Source organism: Aquarana catesbeiana, linkage group LG02 (assembly GCF_042186555.1).
Source record: "Aquarana catesbeiana isolate 2022-GZ linkage group LG02, ASM4218655v1, whole genome shotgun sequence".
Taxonomy (NCBI): domain Eukaryota; kingdom Metazoa; phylum Chordata; class Amphibia; order Anura; family Ranidae; genus Aquarana; species Aquarana catesbeiana.
This window is the reverse complement of record NC_133325.1, coordinates 377,000,974-377,016,066: the sequence shown is the minus strand read 5'-3', so window position 1 is coordinate 377,016,066 and position 15,093 is coordinate 377,000,974.

Genomic DNA, 15,093 nt, shown 5'->3' with positions numbered 1-15,093 from the left:
TATAATGGTTAATAAAAGTACACAAAGAGGGAACTTATTAAACCTGGAGCAGCTGTGCTTGGGAACCAGCTTCTATTTTTTACTTTCAAACTTAAGTGATTAAGCTTAAGATAGAAGCTGATTAGTTGCTCCGGAAACAGTTTGTTCCAGTTTTGATAAATTCCACTCAGTTTATTGTGTTCATACTGTATGCACATATCTTCACAACTTAGTATTTGAGACTCTTTCTCCAATGGTCTTTTTTTGAATTTGGAAATGCTTTAAAGTGGTATTAACCACTTGCATACTGAGTACTTTTACCCCCTTGCTGCCCAGGCCATTTTTCAGCTTTCAGCGCTATCACACTTTGAATGACAATTGCATGGTCATGCAACACTGTACCTGTATGAAAATTTTTATCATTTATTTTACACAAATAGAGCTTTATTTTGGTGGTATTTAATCATCACTGTTTTTTTGTTATATTTGCTAAACAAACAAAAATAATTTGTTATAACATTTTGCAAACAGGTCATTTTTCTCCTTCACTGATGAGGCGGCATTGATGAGGCGGCATTGATGAGGCGGCATTGATGGGCACTGATAGGTGGCACTGATGGGCACTGCTAGGTGGAATTGCTGGGCACTGATGAGGCAACACTGGTGGGCACTGTTAAGGAGGCACTGATGGGCACTAATAGGTGGCACTGATGGGCACTGACAGGTAGTACTGATGAGCACTGAGAGGTGGCTCTGATAGGCAGCACTGATAGGTGGCGCTAATAGGCACTGATAGGTGGCACTGATAGGTGGCACTGATGAGCACTGATTGGCAGCACTGGTGGGCACTGATTGGCAGCACTGGTAGAAAAGCACTGATAATTAGGGCACTGATAATCAATGCAGATGTCCCTTTAACATAAGCCAGTAATTGTCTTCTTCTCTCCTCACGCTATCAGTGTGAGGAAATAAAAGCCGATTACCGGCTTGTGTTTACATACTGTAATCCGCTGTCATTGGCTGACAGCTGATCAAAGTAAAGGGCCGCTGTGATTGGCCCTTTACCTCAATCTGTGATCAGCTGAGTCTGAAGGATTCGTTGATCACAGAGTGCGCAGCCTGCATGCTGCAAGGGGCGTGCGGGCAGTGGTTCATGATGAAAAACAAGGATGATGTAAACTCTCCATATTCAATACTCCAAAGTGAACCCTATATCAGAATATGGAGCATTGAATATGGAGAGTTTACATCATCCTTGATTTTCATCATGAACCATTATTGTTTGATGGGATTGATGTATGCTTTCATTCACATTTATTCCTGCCTGGGATGAATGTTTTATACCTCCAATTTAATATTGAAGGTGTGTAATCATCTTACAGATATAGCATTCATTTCAAATGCTCATGTCTAGCTCGTTTTGGACCCCTAAAAGGTATGATGAGAGTGAGGGGATGCGTTCTATACATACATTTTTTCACATAGCTGGACCTTACTAGGGATGAGCTTCGAGTTCGAGTCGAACTCATGTTCGACTAGAACATTGGCTGTTCGCAAGTTCGCCGAACAGCGAACAATTTGGGGTGTTCGCGGCAAATTCGAATGCCGCGGAACACCCTTTAAAAGTCTATGGGAAAAATCAAAAGTGCTAATTTTAAAGGCTAATATGCAAGTTATTGTCATAAAAAGTGTTTGGGAACCTGGGTCCTGCCCCAGGGGACATGGATCAATGCAAAAAAAAGTTTTAAAAACGGCCGTTTTTTCAGGAGCAGTGATTGTAATAATGCTTAAAGTCAATCAATAAAAGTGTAATATCCCTTTAAATTTCGTACCTGGGGGGTGTCTATAGTATGCCTGTAAAGGGGCGCATGTTTCCTGTGTTTAGAACAGTCTGACAGCAAAATGACATTTTGAAGGAAAAAACTCATTTAAAACTACCCGCGGCTATTGCATTGCCGACAATACACTTAGAAGTTCATTGATAAAAACGGCATGGGAATTCCCCAAAGGGGAACCCCGAACCAAAATTAAAAAAAAAAAATGACGTGGGAGTCCCCCTAAATTCTATACCAGGCCCTTCAGGTCTGATATGGATATTAAGGGGAACCCCGGCCAAAATTTAAAAAAAAAAATGACGTGGGGTTCCCCCTAAATTCCATACCAGACCCTTCAGGTCTGGTATGGATTTTAAGGGGAACCCCGCGCCAAAAAAAAAAAAAAAAACGGCGTGGGGTCCCCCCAAAAATCCATACCAGACCCTTATCCGAGCACGCAACCTGGCAGGCCGCAGGAAAAAAGGGGGGGACGAGAGTGCGGCCCCCCCTCCCTCCTGAACCATACCAGGCCACATGCCCTCAACATTGGGAGGGTGCTTTGGGGTAGCCCCCCAAAACACCTTGTCCCCATGTTGATGAGGACAAGGGCCTCATCCCCACAACCCTGGCCGGTGGTTGTGGGGGTCTGCGGGCGGGGGGCTTATCGGAATCTGGAAGCCCCCTTTAACAAGGTGACCCCCAGATCCCGGCCCCCCCCCTGTGTGAAATGGTAAGGGGGTACATAAGTACCCCTACCATTTCACGAAAAAAGTGTCAAAAATGTTAAAAATGACAAGAGACAGTTTTTGACAATTCCTTTATTTAAATACTTCTTCTTTCTTCTATCTTCCTTCATCTTCTGGTTCTTCTGGTTCTTCCGGCTCTTCTGGTTCTTCCTCCGGCGTTCTCGTCCAGCATCTCCTCCGCGGCGTCTTCTATTTTCTTCTCCTCGGGCCGCTCCGCACCCATGGCATGGGTGGGAGGCTCCCGCTCTTCTCTTCATCTTCTTCATCTTCTTCTCTTCTTCTTTTCTTCTCTTCTTCTCTTCTTCATTTTCTTCTCCGGGCCGCTCCGCAATCCATGCTGGCATGGAGGGAGGCTCCCGCTGTGTGATGGCGCTCCTCGTCTGACAGTTCTTAAATAACAGGGGGCGGGGCCACTCGGTGACCCCGCCCCCATCTGACGCACGGGACATGACGGGACTTCCCTGTGGCATTCCCCGTGACGTCACAGGGAAGTCCCGTCAAGTCACCGTGCGTCAGAGTGGGGCGGGGTCACCGGGTGGCCCCGCCCCCTCCCCGTTATTTAAGAACTGTCAGACGAGGAGCGCCATCACACAGCGGGAGCCTCCCTCCATGCCAGCATGGATTGCGGAGCGGCCCGGAGAAGAAAATGAAGAAGAGAAGAAAAGAAGAAGAGAAGAGCGGGAGCCTCCTCCCCATGCCATGGGTGCGGAGCGGCCCGAGGAGAAGAAGATAGAAGACGCCGCGGAGGAGATGCTGGACGAGAACGCCGGAGGAAGAACCAGAAGAGCCAGAAGAACCAGAAGAACCAGAAGATGAAGGAAGATAGAAGAAAGAAGAAGCATTTAAATAAAGGAATTGTCAAAAACTGTCTCTTGTCATTTTTAACATTTTTGACACTTTTTTCGTGAAATGGTAGGGGTACTTATATACCCTCTTACCATTTCACACAGGGGGGGGGCCGGGATCTGGGGGTCACCTTGTTAAAGGGGGCTTCCAGATTCCGATAAGCCCCCCGCCCGCAGACCCCCACAACCACCGGCCAGGGTTGTGGGGATGAGGCCCTTGTCCTCATCAACATGGGGACAAGGTGTTTTGGGGGGCTACCCCAAAGCACCCTCCCAATGTTGAGGGCATGTGGCCTGGTACGGTTCAGGAGGGAGGGGGGGCCGCACTCTCGTCCCCCCCTCTTTTCCTGCGGCCTGCCAGGTTGCGTGCTCGGATAAGGGTCTGGTATGGATCTTTGGGGGGACCCCACGCCGTTTTTTTTTTTTTTTTTGGCGCGGGGTTCCCCTTAAAATCCATACCAGACCTGAAGGGTCTGGTATGGAATTTAGGGGGAACCCCACGTCATTTTTTTTTTTAAATTTTGGCCGGGGTTCCCCTTAATATCCATACCAGACCTGAAGGGCCTGGTATGGAATTTAGGAGGACTCCCACGTCATTTTTTTTTTTTTAATTCTGGTTCGGGGTTCCCCTTACAGGCATACTATAGACACCCCCCAGGTACGAAATTTAAAGGGATATTACACTTTTATTGTTTGACTTTAAGCATTATTAAAATCACTGCTCCTGAAAAAACGGCCGTTTTTAAAACTTTTTTTTGCATTGATCCATGTCCCCTGGGGCAGGACCCAGGTCCCCAAACACTTTTTATGACAATAACTTGCATATAAGCCTTTAAAATTAGCACTTTTGTTTATTCATGTTCGTGTCCCATAGACTTTAACGGTGTTCGCGTGTTCGAACGAACTTTTTTCCTGTTCGCATGTTCTGGTGCGAACCGAACAGGGGGGTGTTCGGCTCATCCCTAGACCTTACCAGTGGTACCACACTGTGCATTAATGCATTTTACCTATGGGGGTATATTGATTATTTGGTTTCCAATTTGATTGAATGAGGATAATGATTTAGTTTATCATCAGTGGCATCTGCTTACAGACCACTGATAGTTTACAGTATCTCATTCATTAATTTTTATGAATTCTTATTAATTCTCATCTATTTTTTAGTTTTTATTTGCACCAATATCATAATGGTGTAATTAGTCCATGTTTTAATTCGAGCATTTTCAGAGCAGATCATCCACTGCCATATTTACTATATTGAGTAGACATTTCAATAATACAAATTACATTTCCTTTTCTTGAACGTAGTTTTTTATGTTTTTTTTTTTTTTTTTATATTTTTACTCTTGCACACCATCATCTTAACAAGTGGTGGATTAAATGCTGTAGCATTTCTTGTGCAATAGAGTTAGACACACTTTTTTTAATTATAAGCATCAACAGATCCTCTGATTGGATGGATTAATGTAGTCTTTGTACCGGTGCTTTGCGGTCATGGGGACATGACGTGTGCGCATGCGTGGAGCCGGGAATCACATGACGAGTAGGAGGGAATATATAAGTATTGATGGATTGTCCATGTAGCCAATCCCATTTAAGAAGTCTCATTGACGAAACATGTCAGGGGCATGGCTACACGGCATTCCATCGCACTGACGTTAGACGCTGCTTGCTGAGGAACATCACACTGATTGGACAGTTGGGCCTTAGAGAGTGGGGTGAGAGACACACAAGCACACACTTCAGATTCGCTGTGACCGCAGTGCACCACTGAATCATTGGTTGTTTTGTTTGCTGTGGATTTGTTTTGAAGGCTTATTGGTTTTGTTTTAAATGTGAGTGCAAACATTGAAGTGTTTTTTGGTGTGATTTTACATTAAACTGGTTGAAACGTTATTACACTATGTGGAGCACTTTATTTATTTGTTTTTTACATATGGAGCTGGTCTGATCTGAGTCACGGTTCATCATATGCAACCCAGGTGTGGTTCAATTGCAGTTTTTGCCAAACACGAGAGTGGGGGGCAATACAATCTGGTGAGTGCACTCTTCAGAGGGAGTGGTATCACTAACACGGTGGTGTGGTGGAAGATTAAAAGATTAAGAATACAAGAAGATTGGAAAATATTTTTTCTTGGAATTTTGTGCTTTATATATTTTATTTTGTCCTGACCATTCACATTTCATGGACTTTTTCATCATTATATAGATATCATTTCACTTGTCACTGAGTGTTTTACACACATTTATGCATTGTTATCTCCATCTACAACTATAGAGTCATTAGTTTAACACTATCTGGCTCATAGTTATATGTCACATTCATTAGCGCTACTATCTCTTCCTATTTGCACATTATTGGTATAGGTTGTGATTTTGGACATTTTCACATATTTATTTACTTAAGTGGCAGCTTTTCATTGTACACTGTTTTGTAGTACACATTATAAAATATATTTTTCCTTGGCGCAGTGGGTTAAGAGGATATCAGGGGCGGCTTAGTATATTTCTCTAACTACATACCATAATCTGATCGTCCTGTCTGTGGCACCATGCGCAGGCAGCTCAAGAGGAGAATCACAAAAGACACGCCCTCTGCTCCTACTCCAGAGGAAAAATGATTGACAAGCCACTTCTGTGGTACTGCCTTTGGAGTCCATGCCAATCACGTCCCTTGGAGGACGAGCAGAGAACATATCTTTTTTTTTTTGTTTCATAAAAATAACATATCTTGTGTATGTAGTCCTTGCTGCCTGTATGTGGGTAGATGCGGCAACATAATCATGTCAGGCTTTTTTTCATGAATGGGAGGCATACCTGCACAATAGTGCAAAGAATGATGGGACATACAGACCTAAGAGTTGTACTTGCCAATGCCATGAGTACATGCTTCCTCACCTAGAAATTCAGGAAAACAGCGCAAAGGAACTTGAAGGATGCTGTGCAAATGTTGTGTTGTATTGTGTAAAGTTCATTTTTTATTAAAAAAGATGAAGCTTTACAGAGAAGAAGTAAATTTCCCTCTAATGTTTTTTACCTATAGGTAAGCCTATACTAAGGCTTACCTATAGGTACTGTAAACATCTCCTAAACTTGCAACGTTTAGGAGATATTTACTATATACTGAGCATATGACATCATCGGCGTATGCGCTCTGAAAGAACAGCCACCCTTGCTGTTTCTTCAGAGCCATGTGTCGTGACCGGCGGATCCCACGCGCATGTTTGGGAGTGACGTCACATGATTTTAACCAATGGGCGAAGATGGATTTGGCCTCCAGCATGGACAACAAGGGCTTTGTTTGCAGGTAGGTGTCACATATTGTGCTAGTATGCAATGCATGCATACTAGCTTATTATGCCTTTACTTTGCAGGTGAGAAAAAAGAAAAAAAAAGTTCACTTCCTCTTTAATACTATTATAATAAACAGAGCTACAAACCAAACTCGATAAAAGCACATTCATGCTTTAAAGCGTATGTAAACCTAAAATCTGTTTTTCAGTATGTTTGGCATCATGTCTTACTTTATACAGATTTATTGGGCAATTTTTTGAAAAAATATTTACTTGGAGATCCTGCAAGTAATAGCATTTTCATTGCAAGCTGACAATGCTTAGTCACCAATTGTCTTACAATTAGACATACAATGGAAAGATACTGGTGCAAGCTGGTAATCATTGATATTAAGGGGGGTCATCAATCCAGAGGCAGGTGGTCTATAAAAAGGCCTGTAGAAGGTTGTGAATAGGGTGAATAAGTCTCTATAATAAGACAAAAGATGGGGATCCAGTGGTGGTAGTAAACAAAACAGTTCGTAACTTAGGGCAAGCCTCTTGAGGGAAGCAGAGGCATTCTCCAGAAACAGTAGAGCCGCCGCTTAAGTAAAACTGTATGACATTTATTAGAACAATGTATAAAAGCACTTACATTTGGGTAAGTGAAGTGAGGCACCTCAAGAAGTACTGAGTAGGGATGAGCCGAACACCCTCCTGTTTGGTTCGCACCAGAACATGCCAACAGGCAAAAAATTTGTTCGAACACGCAAACACCGTTAAAGTCTATGGGACTCGAACATGAATAATCAAAAGTGCTAATTTTAAAGGCTTATATGCAAGTTATTGTCATAAAAAGTGTTTGGGGACCTGGGTCCTGCCTCAGGGGATATGGATCAATGCAAACAAAGTTTTAAAAACAGCCGCTTTTTTCGGGAGCAGTGATTTTAATAATGCTTAAAGTGAAACAATAAAAGTGTAATATTCCTTTACATTTCGTACCTGGGGGGTGTCTATAGTATGCCTGTAAAGGGGCGCATGTTTCCCATGTTTAGAACAGTCTGACAGCAAAATGACATTTCAAAGGAAAAAAAGTCATTTAAAACTACTCGCGGCTATAATAAATTGCCGGTCCGACAATACACACAAACGTCAACATTTTTTAAAAAATGGCGTGGGGGTCCCCCTAAATTTCATACCAGGCCCTTCAGGTCTGGTATGGATATTAAGGGGAACCCTGCGCCAAAATAAAAAAAAAAAAAAAAAAAAGGCGTGGGGGTCCCCCTCAAAATCCATACCAGACCGGATTTTAAGGTGAACCCCGCGGCAATAAAAAAAATGGCATGGGGTCCCCCCAAAAATCCATACCAGACCCTTATCTGAGCACGCAACGTGGCAGGCAGCAGGAAAAGAGGGGGGACGAGAGAGCGCCCCCCCTCCTGAACCGTACCAGGCCACATGCCCTCAACATTGGGAGGGTGCTTTGGGGTCACCCCAAAGCACCTTGTCCCCATGTTGATGAGGACAAGGCCCTCATCCCCACAACCCTTGCCCGGTGGTTGTGGGGGTCCGCGGGCGGGGGGCTTATCAGAATCTGGAAGCCCCCTTTACATGGGGACCCCCAGATCCCGGCCCCCCCTGTGTGAAATGGTAAGGGGGTTTTGTACCCCTACCATTTCACAAAAAAAGTGTCAAAAATGACAAGAGACAGTTTTTGACAATTCCTTTATTTAAATGCTTCTTCTTTCAATCTTCTTTCTTCTATCTTCTACCTTCTTTCTTCCTTCTGTTTCTTCCTCCATCTTCTTCTTCTTCTGGTTCTTCGTCCGATCCTCTGCTTCTTGCTCCGGTGTTCTCGTCCGGCATCTTACTCCGCTGCGTTTTTTTCTCTTCTTGCTCTCGGGCCGCTCCGCATCCATGATGGGAGGCTCCCACTGTGTGACGCTTCTCGTCTTCTGACGGCTCTTACATAACGGAGGGTGGGGCCACCCGGTGACCCCACCCCCCTCTGACACACAGGGACTTCCCTGAGGCTTTCCCCGTGATGTCAGAGTGGGCGGGATCACCCATTACGTAACGGGTGACCCCGCTCCCCTCTGACGTCATGGGGAAAGCCTCAGGGAAGTCCCCGTCAAGTCCCTGTGCGTCAGAGGGGGGGCGGGGTCACCAGATGGCCCCACCCTCCATTATTTAAGAACCGTCAGAAGACGAGAAGTGTCACACAGCGGGAGCCTCCCATCATGGATGCAGAGTGGCCCGAGAATGAAGAAGGGAAGAAGACGCCGTGGAGGAGGATGCCGGACGAGAACACCGGAGCAAGAGGCAAAGGATCAGACGAAGAACCAGAAGAAGAAGAAGATGGAGGAAGAAACCGAAGGAAGATAGAAGAAAGAAGATAGAAAGAAGAAGCATTTAAATAAAGGAATTGTCAAAAACTGTCTCTTGTCATTTTTATCATTTTTGACAATTTTTTTGTGAAATGGTGGGGGTACTTTTGTATCCCCTTACCATTTCACACGGGGGGGCCAGGATCTGGGGGTCCCCTTGTTAATGGGGGCTTCCAGATTCCTATAAGCCCCCTGCCCGCAGACCCTCACAACCACCGGGCAAGGGTTGTGGGGATGAGGCCCTTGTCCTCATCAACATGGGGACAAGGTGCTTTGGGAGGGACCCCAAAGCACCCTCCCAATGTTGAGGGCATGTGGCCTGGTACGGTTCAGGAGGGGGGGCGCTCTCTCGTTCCCCCTCTTTTCCTGCAGCCTGCCAGGTTGCATGCTCGGATAAGGGTCTGGTATAGATTTTTGGGGGACCCCATGTCATTTTTTAAAAAAATTTTGGCGCAGGGTTCCCCTTAAAATCCATACCAGACCTGAAGGGTCTGGTATGGATTTTGAGGGGGACCCCCACGCCTTTTTTTTTAAACATTGTGGCGCGGGGTTCCCCTTAATATCCATACCAGACCTGAAGGGCCTGGTATGGAATTTAGGGGGACCCCCACGCCATTTTTTTTTAAATTTTGGTTTGGGGATCCCCTGTGGGGAAATCCATGCCGTTTTTATCAATGAACTTATATGTGTATTGTCGGACCGATAATTCATATAGCTGCGAGTACTTTTAAATGGCTTTTTTTTCCTTTGAAATGTCATTTTGCTGTCAGACTGTTCTAAACACGGGAAACATGCGCCCCTTTACAGACATACTATAGACACCCCCCAGGTACAAAATTTAAAGGAATATTACACTTTTATTGTTTCACTTTAAGCATTATTAAAATCACTGCTCCTGAAAAAACGGCCATTTTTAAAACTTTTTTTTGCATTGATCCATGTCCCCTGGGGCAGGACCCAGGCCCCCAAAACACTTTTTATGACAATACCATGCATATAAGCCTTTAAAATTAGCACTTTTAATTTCTCCCCTTAGACTTTTAAAGGGTGTTCCGCGGCTTTCGAATTTGCCGCGGACACCCCAAATTGTTCACTGTTCGGCGAACTTGCGAACAGCCGATGTTCGAGTAAAACATGAGTTTGACTTGAACTCGAAGCTCATCCCTAGTCCTGTGGAGGCGAGTCTCTGCGCTCGCTGGGTTGCTGCTGTAGTTTGTTCTGCCTGATCTCCTATGAACGCTGATCATCAGCTTAGTGTGTAGGCTGGAACAGGAAGGAGGGCTGGAATGAACGTTGGCCACAGCAACATGTGACGTCACCAGAAGTGATGCAACGTGCTTCTGAGCATGTGCTCTGTCGATGGTTGTGACAGGCGCCCTCATTTTTCAAGTTTGAGTCAAGTTTCATTTGGCCACTGGTTCTGCCTAGGCTGAAGCCTAGGCTGACCAATGGCCAACTGAAGAAGCTTGCACTGTAGGCTGACAATACTGCTGCTAATTGCAAGGCTGTGGCTAATCTCTATCAGCAGACAGCAGGAAGTGCTGGTAATGACAGAATCATAAAGTAAGTAACTTTATAACAGATTCACAAAGAATTATTTGTTCAAAGTTGACCTTGTACTCCAAGATAGGACTTTGAAAATAGTTAGTTAGTTAATATATTTACCTTATTCCTGGCTTTAGCACTGCAAGGTATGATGTCATCATCCCCCTCATAAGATGCTGGGGGGATGTTGAATGATCCAAATCGATGAGATGACTTCGCAGCACAGGATCTTGCAGTAATGATGGTAATGACACCCTCACTTAGATACAGCAGGGAGAAGTGGGAGAAAGGTACTGTATATACTCGAGTATAAGGCGACCCGAATATAAGCCGAGGCACGTAATTTTACCACAAAAAACTGGGAAAACATATTGACTCGAGTATAAGCCGAGGGTGGGAAAATGCAGCAGCTACCGGTAAAAAATATATGAAAAAAATGCGCCGCGCCTAGGGGTGTAACTGAATAACTGTAAATCTAAGTACAAATCATAGATAATAAAGCGTGCAAATCAAATAGAGCCTAAAGCTCTGATCACTTACTAAGATCACCTGCTGTGTGAGTCCTAAAGCTCTGATCACTTACTAAGATCACCTGCTGTGTGAATCCTATGACCAAACACACTAAAAAATAACTAGTGCAATAAAACACAAAGTGCAATGTGCATAGAAAAACGTAATAAGATAAATATACAATCCACAGTGATTAAAATATAATCATTCCTAATAAGGTGTATATGCTAAAAAATGTTACACATATGTAAATCCACTGTGATTAAAATGAAAAAGAAAAAAAATTAAATAAAACAATATATATATTCGTAAAACACAAACAGAGTAAATCAATCACATGCATGGGCGAATTGAAACTATAATCGCCCTAAATAAAAGTGTTCAAATCACATCCGTGAAAGAATCTTCCAATCCAGTAACATAAAGTGACCAAGTTCATATAAAAGTCAGTGTAATGGTGATGGTTCAAAGAAAAAGTTCCGGTTTTGAATCAAACGTGCCCAAAGAAAAACATGCTGTGAAGTGCCTTGGTGACCCCCAATGTGATTGCGCTCACCTTGGAGCGTGTGACACAGGTTTTAATTGTGTCAATACACGCTTTTGGAGCCACCCCTGGGCTCAGTATTAGGTACAGCTGATTCCCACACTAGATTCTTTATGGCTCCACTCACATCAGACCATATAAAAGAAAAAGGCTAATATAGTATAATACCGTAGGATACTTTTATTAAAATCACATCCAATCCCCACATGGGGTACTCACATTTATAAGGTGCTCATGTGCACCAAACATAACATAGGAAAAAACGGCTGTGCGGCGTGCTGCGGGGTGTGAGAGCTCCACAACCCAGCTTTGTGCTGATCGCTCCATCCTGGCCCCTCCCCTACGCGTCTTCGACACAGGGAGTCACGTGTCTTCATCAGGGGGATATCTTATTATAAATTTTGTTAATTTTATCAAGCCAATGCTTCAATGAAGAGCTCTCGGGGTCCTTCCACTGTCGGGGGATTACACTTTTTGCTGCATTTAGGTGATCTCCTATATTGCTTGATGGACATACTAACCCCATTGAACAGACAAACCCATGGCTCTTCAGGTATTTTAGTGCCAGTGATTTCTTCTATTATTAATAATACTTCTTTCCAGTAGACTTTTATTTTAGGGCATGTCCACCAAATATGGAACATAGTTCCGATTTCTGTGCATCCCCTCCAACATAGATTAGAGGCCTCCTTTTGAAATTGGTGTAATTTATCTAAAGTTCTATACCATCGTGCTAAGCACTTGTAGTTCATTTCTAACGAACTACAATCCGGTGATATAGAATTTTGTAAATCCTCGAAATCCTTCCCCTACCGTCTGTTGCCAAGCACAGCCGCTCAAATGAAAGCAGGCTGTCCTCCGATCTGATCGGCTGGGGGAGGGATTCCACAAAGTGTTTCAACTGTGCATACCTCCACCTATTAATTTCTAATACATCTTTTTTATTAATCAATTCTTGAAAAGTGCATATTTTACCTTTAAGTGTAATATCTTTTAATTGTACGTCTTTATGCTTAATCCATCTACCAAAAAAACTCTCTTTCCCTGGTGCAAAATAATAAGTGTCGCTTAGTGGTATCGGTGGGGTATTATACCCCCACTTTTCCCATTTGTGTACCCCATCCCACGTTGCCATAGCTGTCCGTGTAAATTGTGTGAGTGTGCCCGTCTAAATCTCTTTTGTGTGTCGGGATCCATATCACTTTCCCGAGAGTAACTTTACTGATCATATTTTCCAATTTGACCCACCTTTTTTCTTTATTTTTTTTTACCCATTCAACCACCCGTGCCATAAGAATTGCGCTGTAATAAGTTTTAATATCCGGTACCCCCAAGCCCCCTTGTGCCTTATCTCTCATATGTACCACCAAACTAATGCAGGGCTTTTTATTTTGCCAAATAAACCTACGTAGTAGCGTATTTAATTTTTTCTAAAATAGATGTCTGGGATTGAGATTGGTAGCATTTGCATTTTATATAATATTTTAGGTAGGATTACCATTTTGAAGCGGTTTATACCTACCAATCCAAGACCTTTGTCTGGAAGCTATTTAATTTAAATCAGTTTTGATATCGTTTAGCAGAGGGATAAAATTTTGTTGGTAAATGGTTTTGTGTGAGGGTGTTATTTTGACTCCTAAGTACTTTAGCTCGGTGTCCCACCATATAAATGGGAAGTCCTGTTTATAAATTCGTTCCTCCTGTGGCATAACGCTTATATTAAATATTTCTGATTTTGAAGGGTTTATTTTGAAATTTGCTACATCTCCGTAAGTTTTTAGAGTTTTCAGTAGGTTATCCTAGGGCTGGTAATATAAAACAAAATATCATCGGCATAAGCCGTCACTTTATGTACCTCATTATCAATCTGTATCCCCCTAATATCTGGTTTTTGTCTTACCCCGGGCAGCAGCGGTTCTATTGAAAGGACAAACAATAATGGGGACAGGGGACAACCCTGACGAGTCCCATTGTACATTTCAAAGGACTCAGATACTGTCCCATTAATTTTGACCTTCGTTGTAGGGTGGTTATAAAGGGCATTTATCCAGCGAGTCATCCTAGGGCCCACTCCAAATGCCTCCAGTGTGTTCTGCATAAATCCCCAGTCTACTCTGTCAAACGCTTTTTCGGCGTCTATAGACAGTAGTAATCCTGGGGATTTATTCTCTTTTATGTTTTGTACTAACAGAAGGGTTCTAATGCCATTATCCTTACTTTCCTTACCTGGAATAACGTCCACTTGATCAGTGTGTACCAGGTCGTTCATTACAGTCTTCATTCTGCTAGCTAATATCTTCGCGAACAACTTCACGTCAGCATTCAATAAGGAGATGGGCCGGTAGCTTGAGCACAGTGAGGGGTCCTTTCCTTTTCTTAGGGATGATGGTAATCATGGCCTCAAGTGCTTCCCGTCGTATCTCCTAATTAGCGCCCGTTCATATAAGAGCACATTTTGGACACTAAAATGTCACTGAACTTTTTATAATATACGGTCGACAGCCCATCGGGACCTGGGCTTTTCCCGGCTGGTGACTCCTTTAAAATTTTAAGTATCTCCTCTTCCATTATGGGATCCTCTAAGAAGCTACATTTATTCGGAGGTATTCTTTTAAGGCCAATTTCGTTCAGTAGGGTTCTAGTGTTGTCTAGCTTCTTTTTTACCCTGGGGGTTATCGAATATAGTTTCCCATAATACTCTTGAAAAGCACAAGCAATATCTGGGGTTGAGTATACCTTTTCCCAGTTACCGGTTTGTATACTTTCAATAAAGTTGGCCCTTATTTTCTTTTTTAGTGTTTTAGATAAATATTTACTTGACATATCTCCCCATTAGGACCTTTTTTTTCTTAAACCGATAGAAGAGCGCTCTGTTTTCCTGTTCAATAAGGTCTTTTAATTCCTCTCTCTTTGTAATTATTTCCAATTCTATACCATGGTCACCTGTATTTCTATAACTCTGGTCAAGGTCGTAAATTTCTTTATGTAGCACTTCACCTTTCCGCCTACTCTCCTTTTTTTTTGCTGCTCCTATTGCGATCAAGATCCCCCTAATATAGGCCTTGTGGGCCTCCCATACTGTGGCTTCTGAGATAGTATCTGAACTATTTGTTTGTAAAATACCATTCTAGCTCTTTTTTTATCCTATCCACGACCTCTACGTCCTGTATCAGTTCTTCATTCGGTCTCCATATAGTAGTCCTATTTTGTACACCCTCTATCTTTAGTTTTATTGATACTGGGGCGTGATCTGAGAAGGTCCCAGTTTCTATGTTTGGTCCTATCACCACATTCAACATCCTACGTTCTACTAGAAATAAATCAATTCTTGAGTACGTCCCATGTACAGCGGAGTGGAACGTGTAGTCACGTGTTTTTTTTGCGTGTTGTATTCTCCATACATCCATCAATTGATGTTGGTGTAATTTCTTTATTAGTGACTTCCACTGAA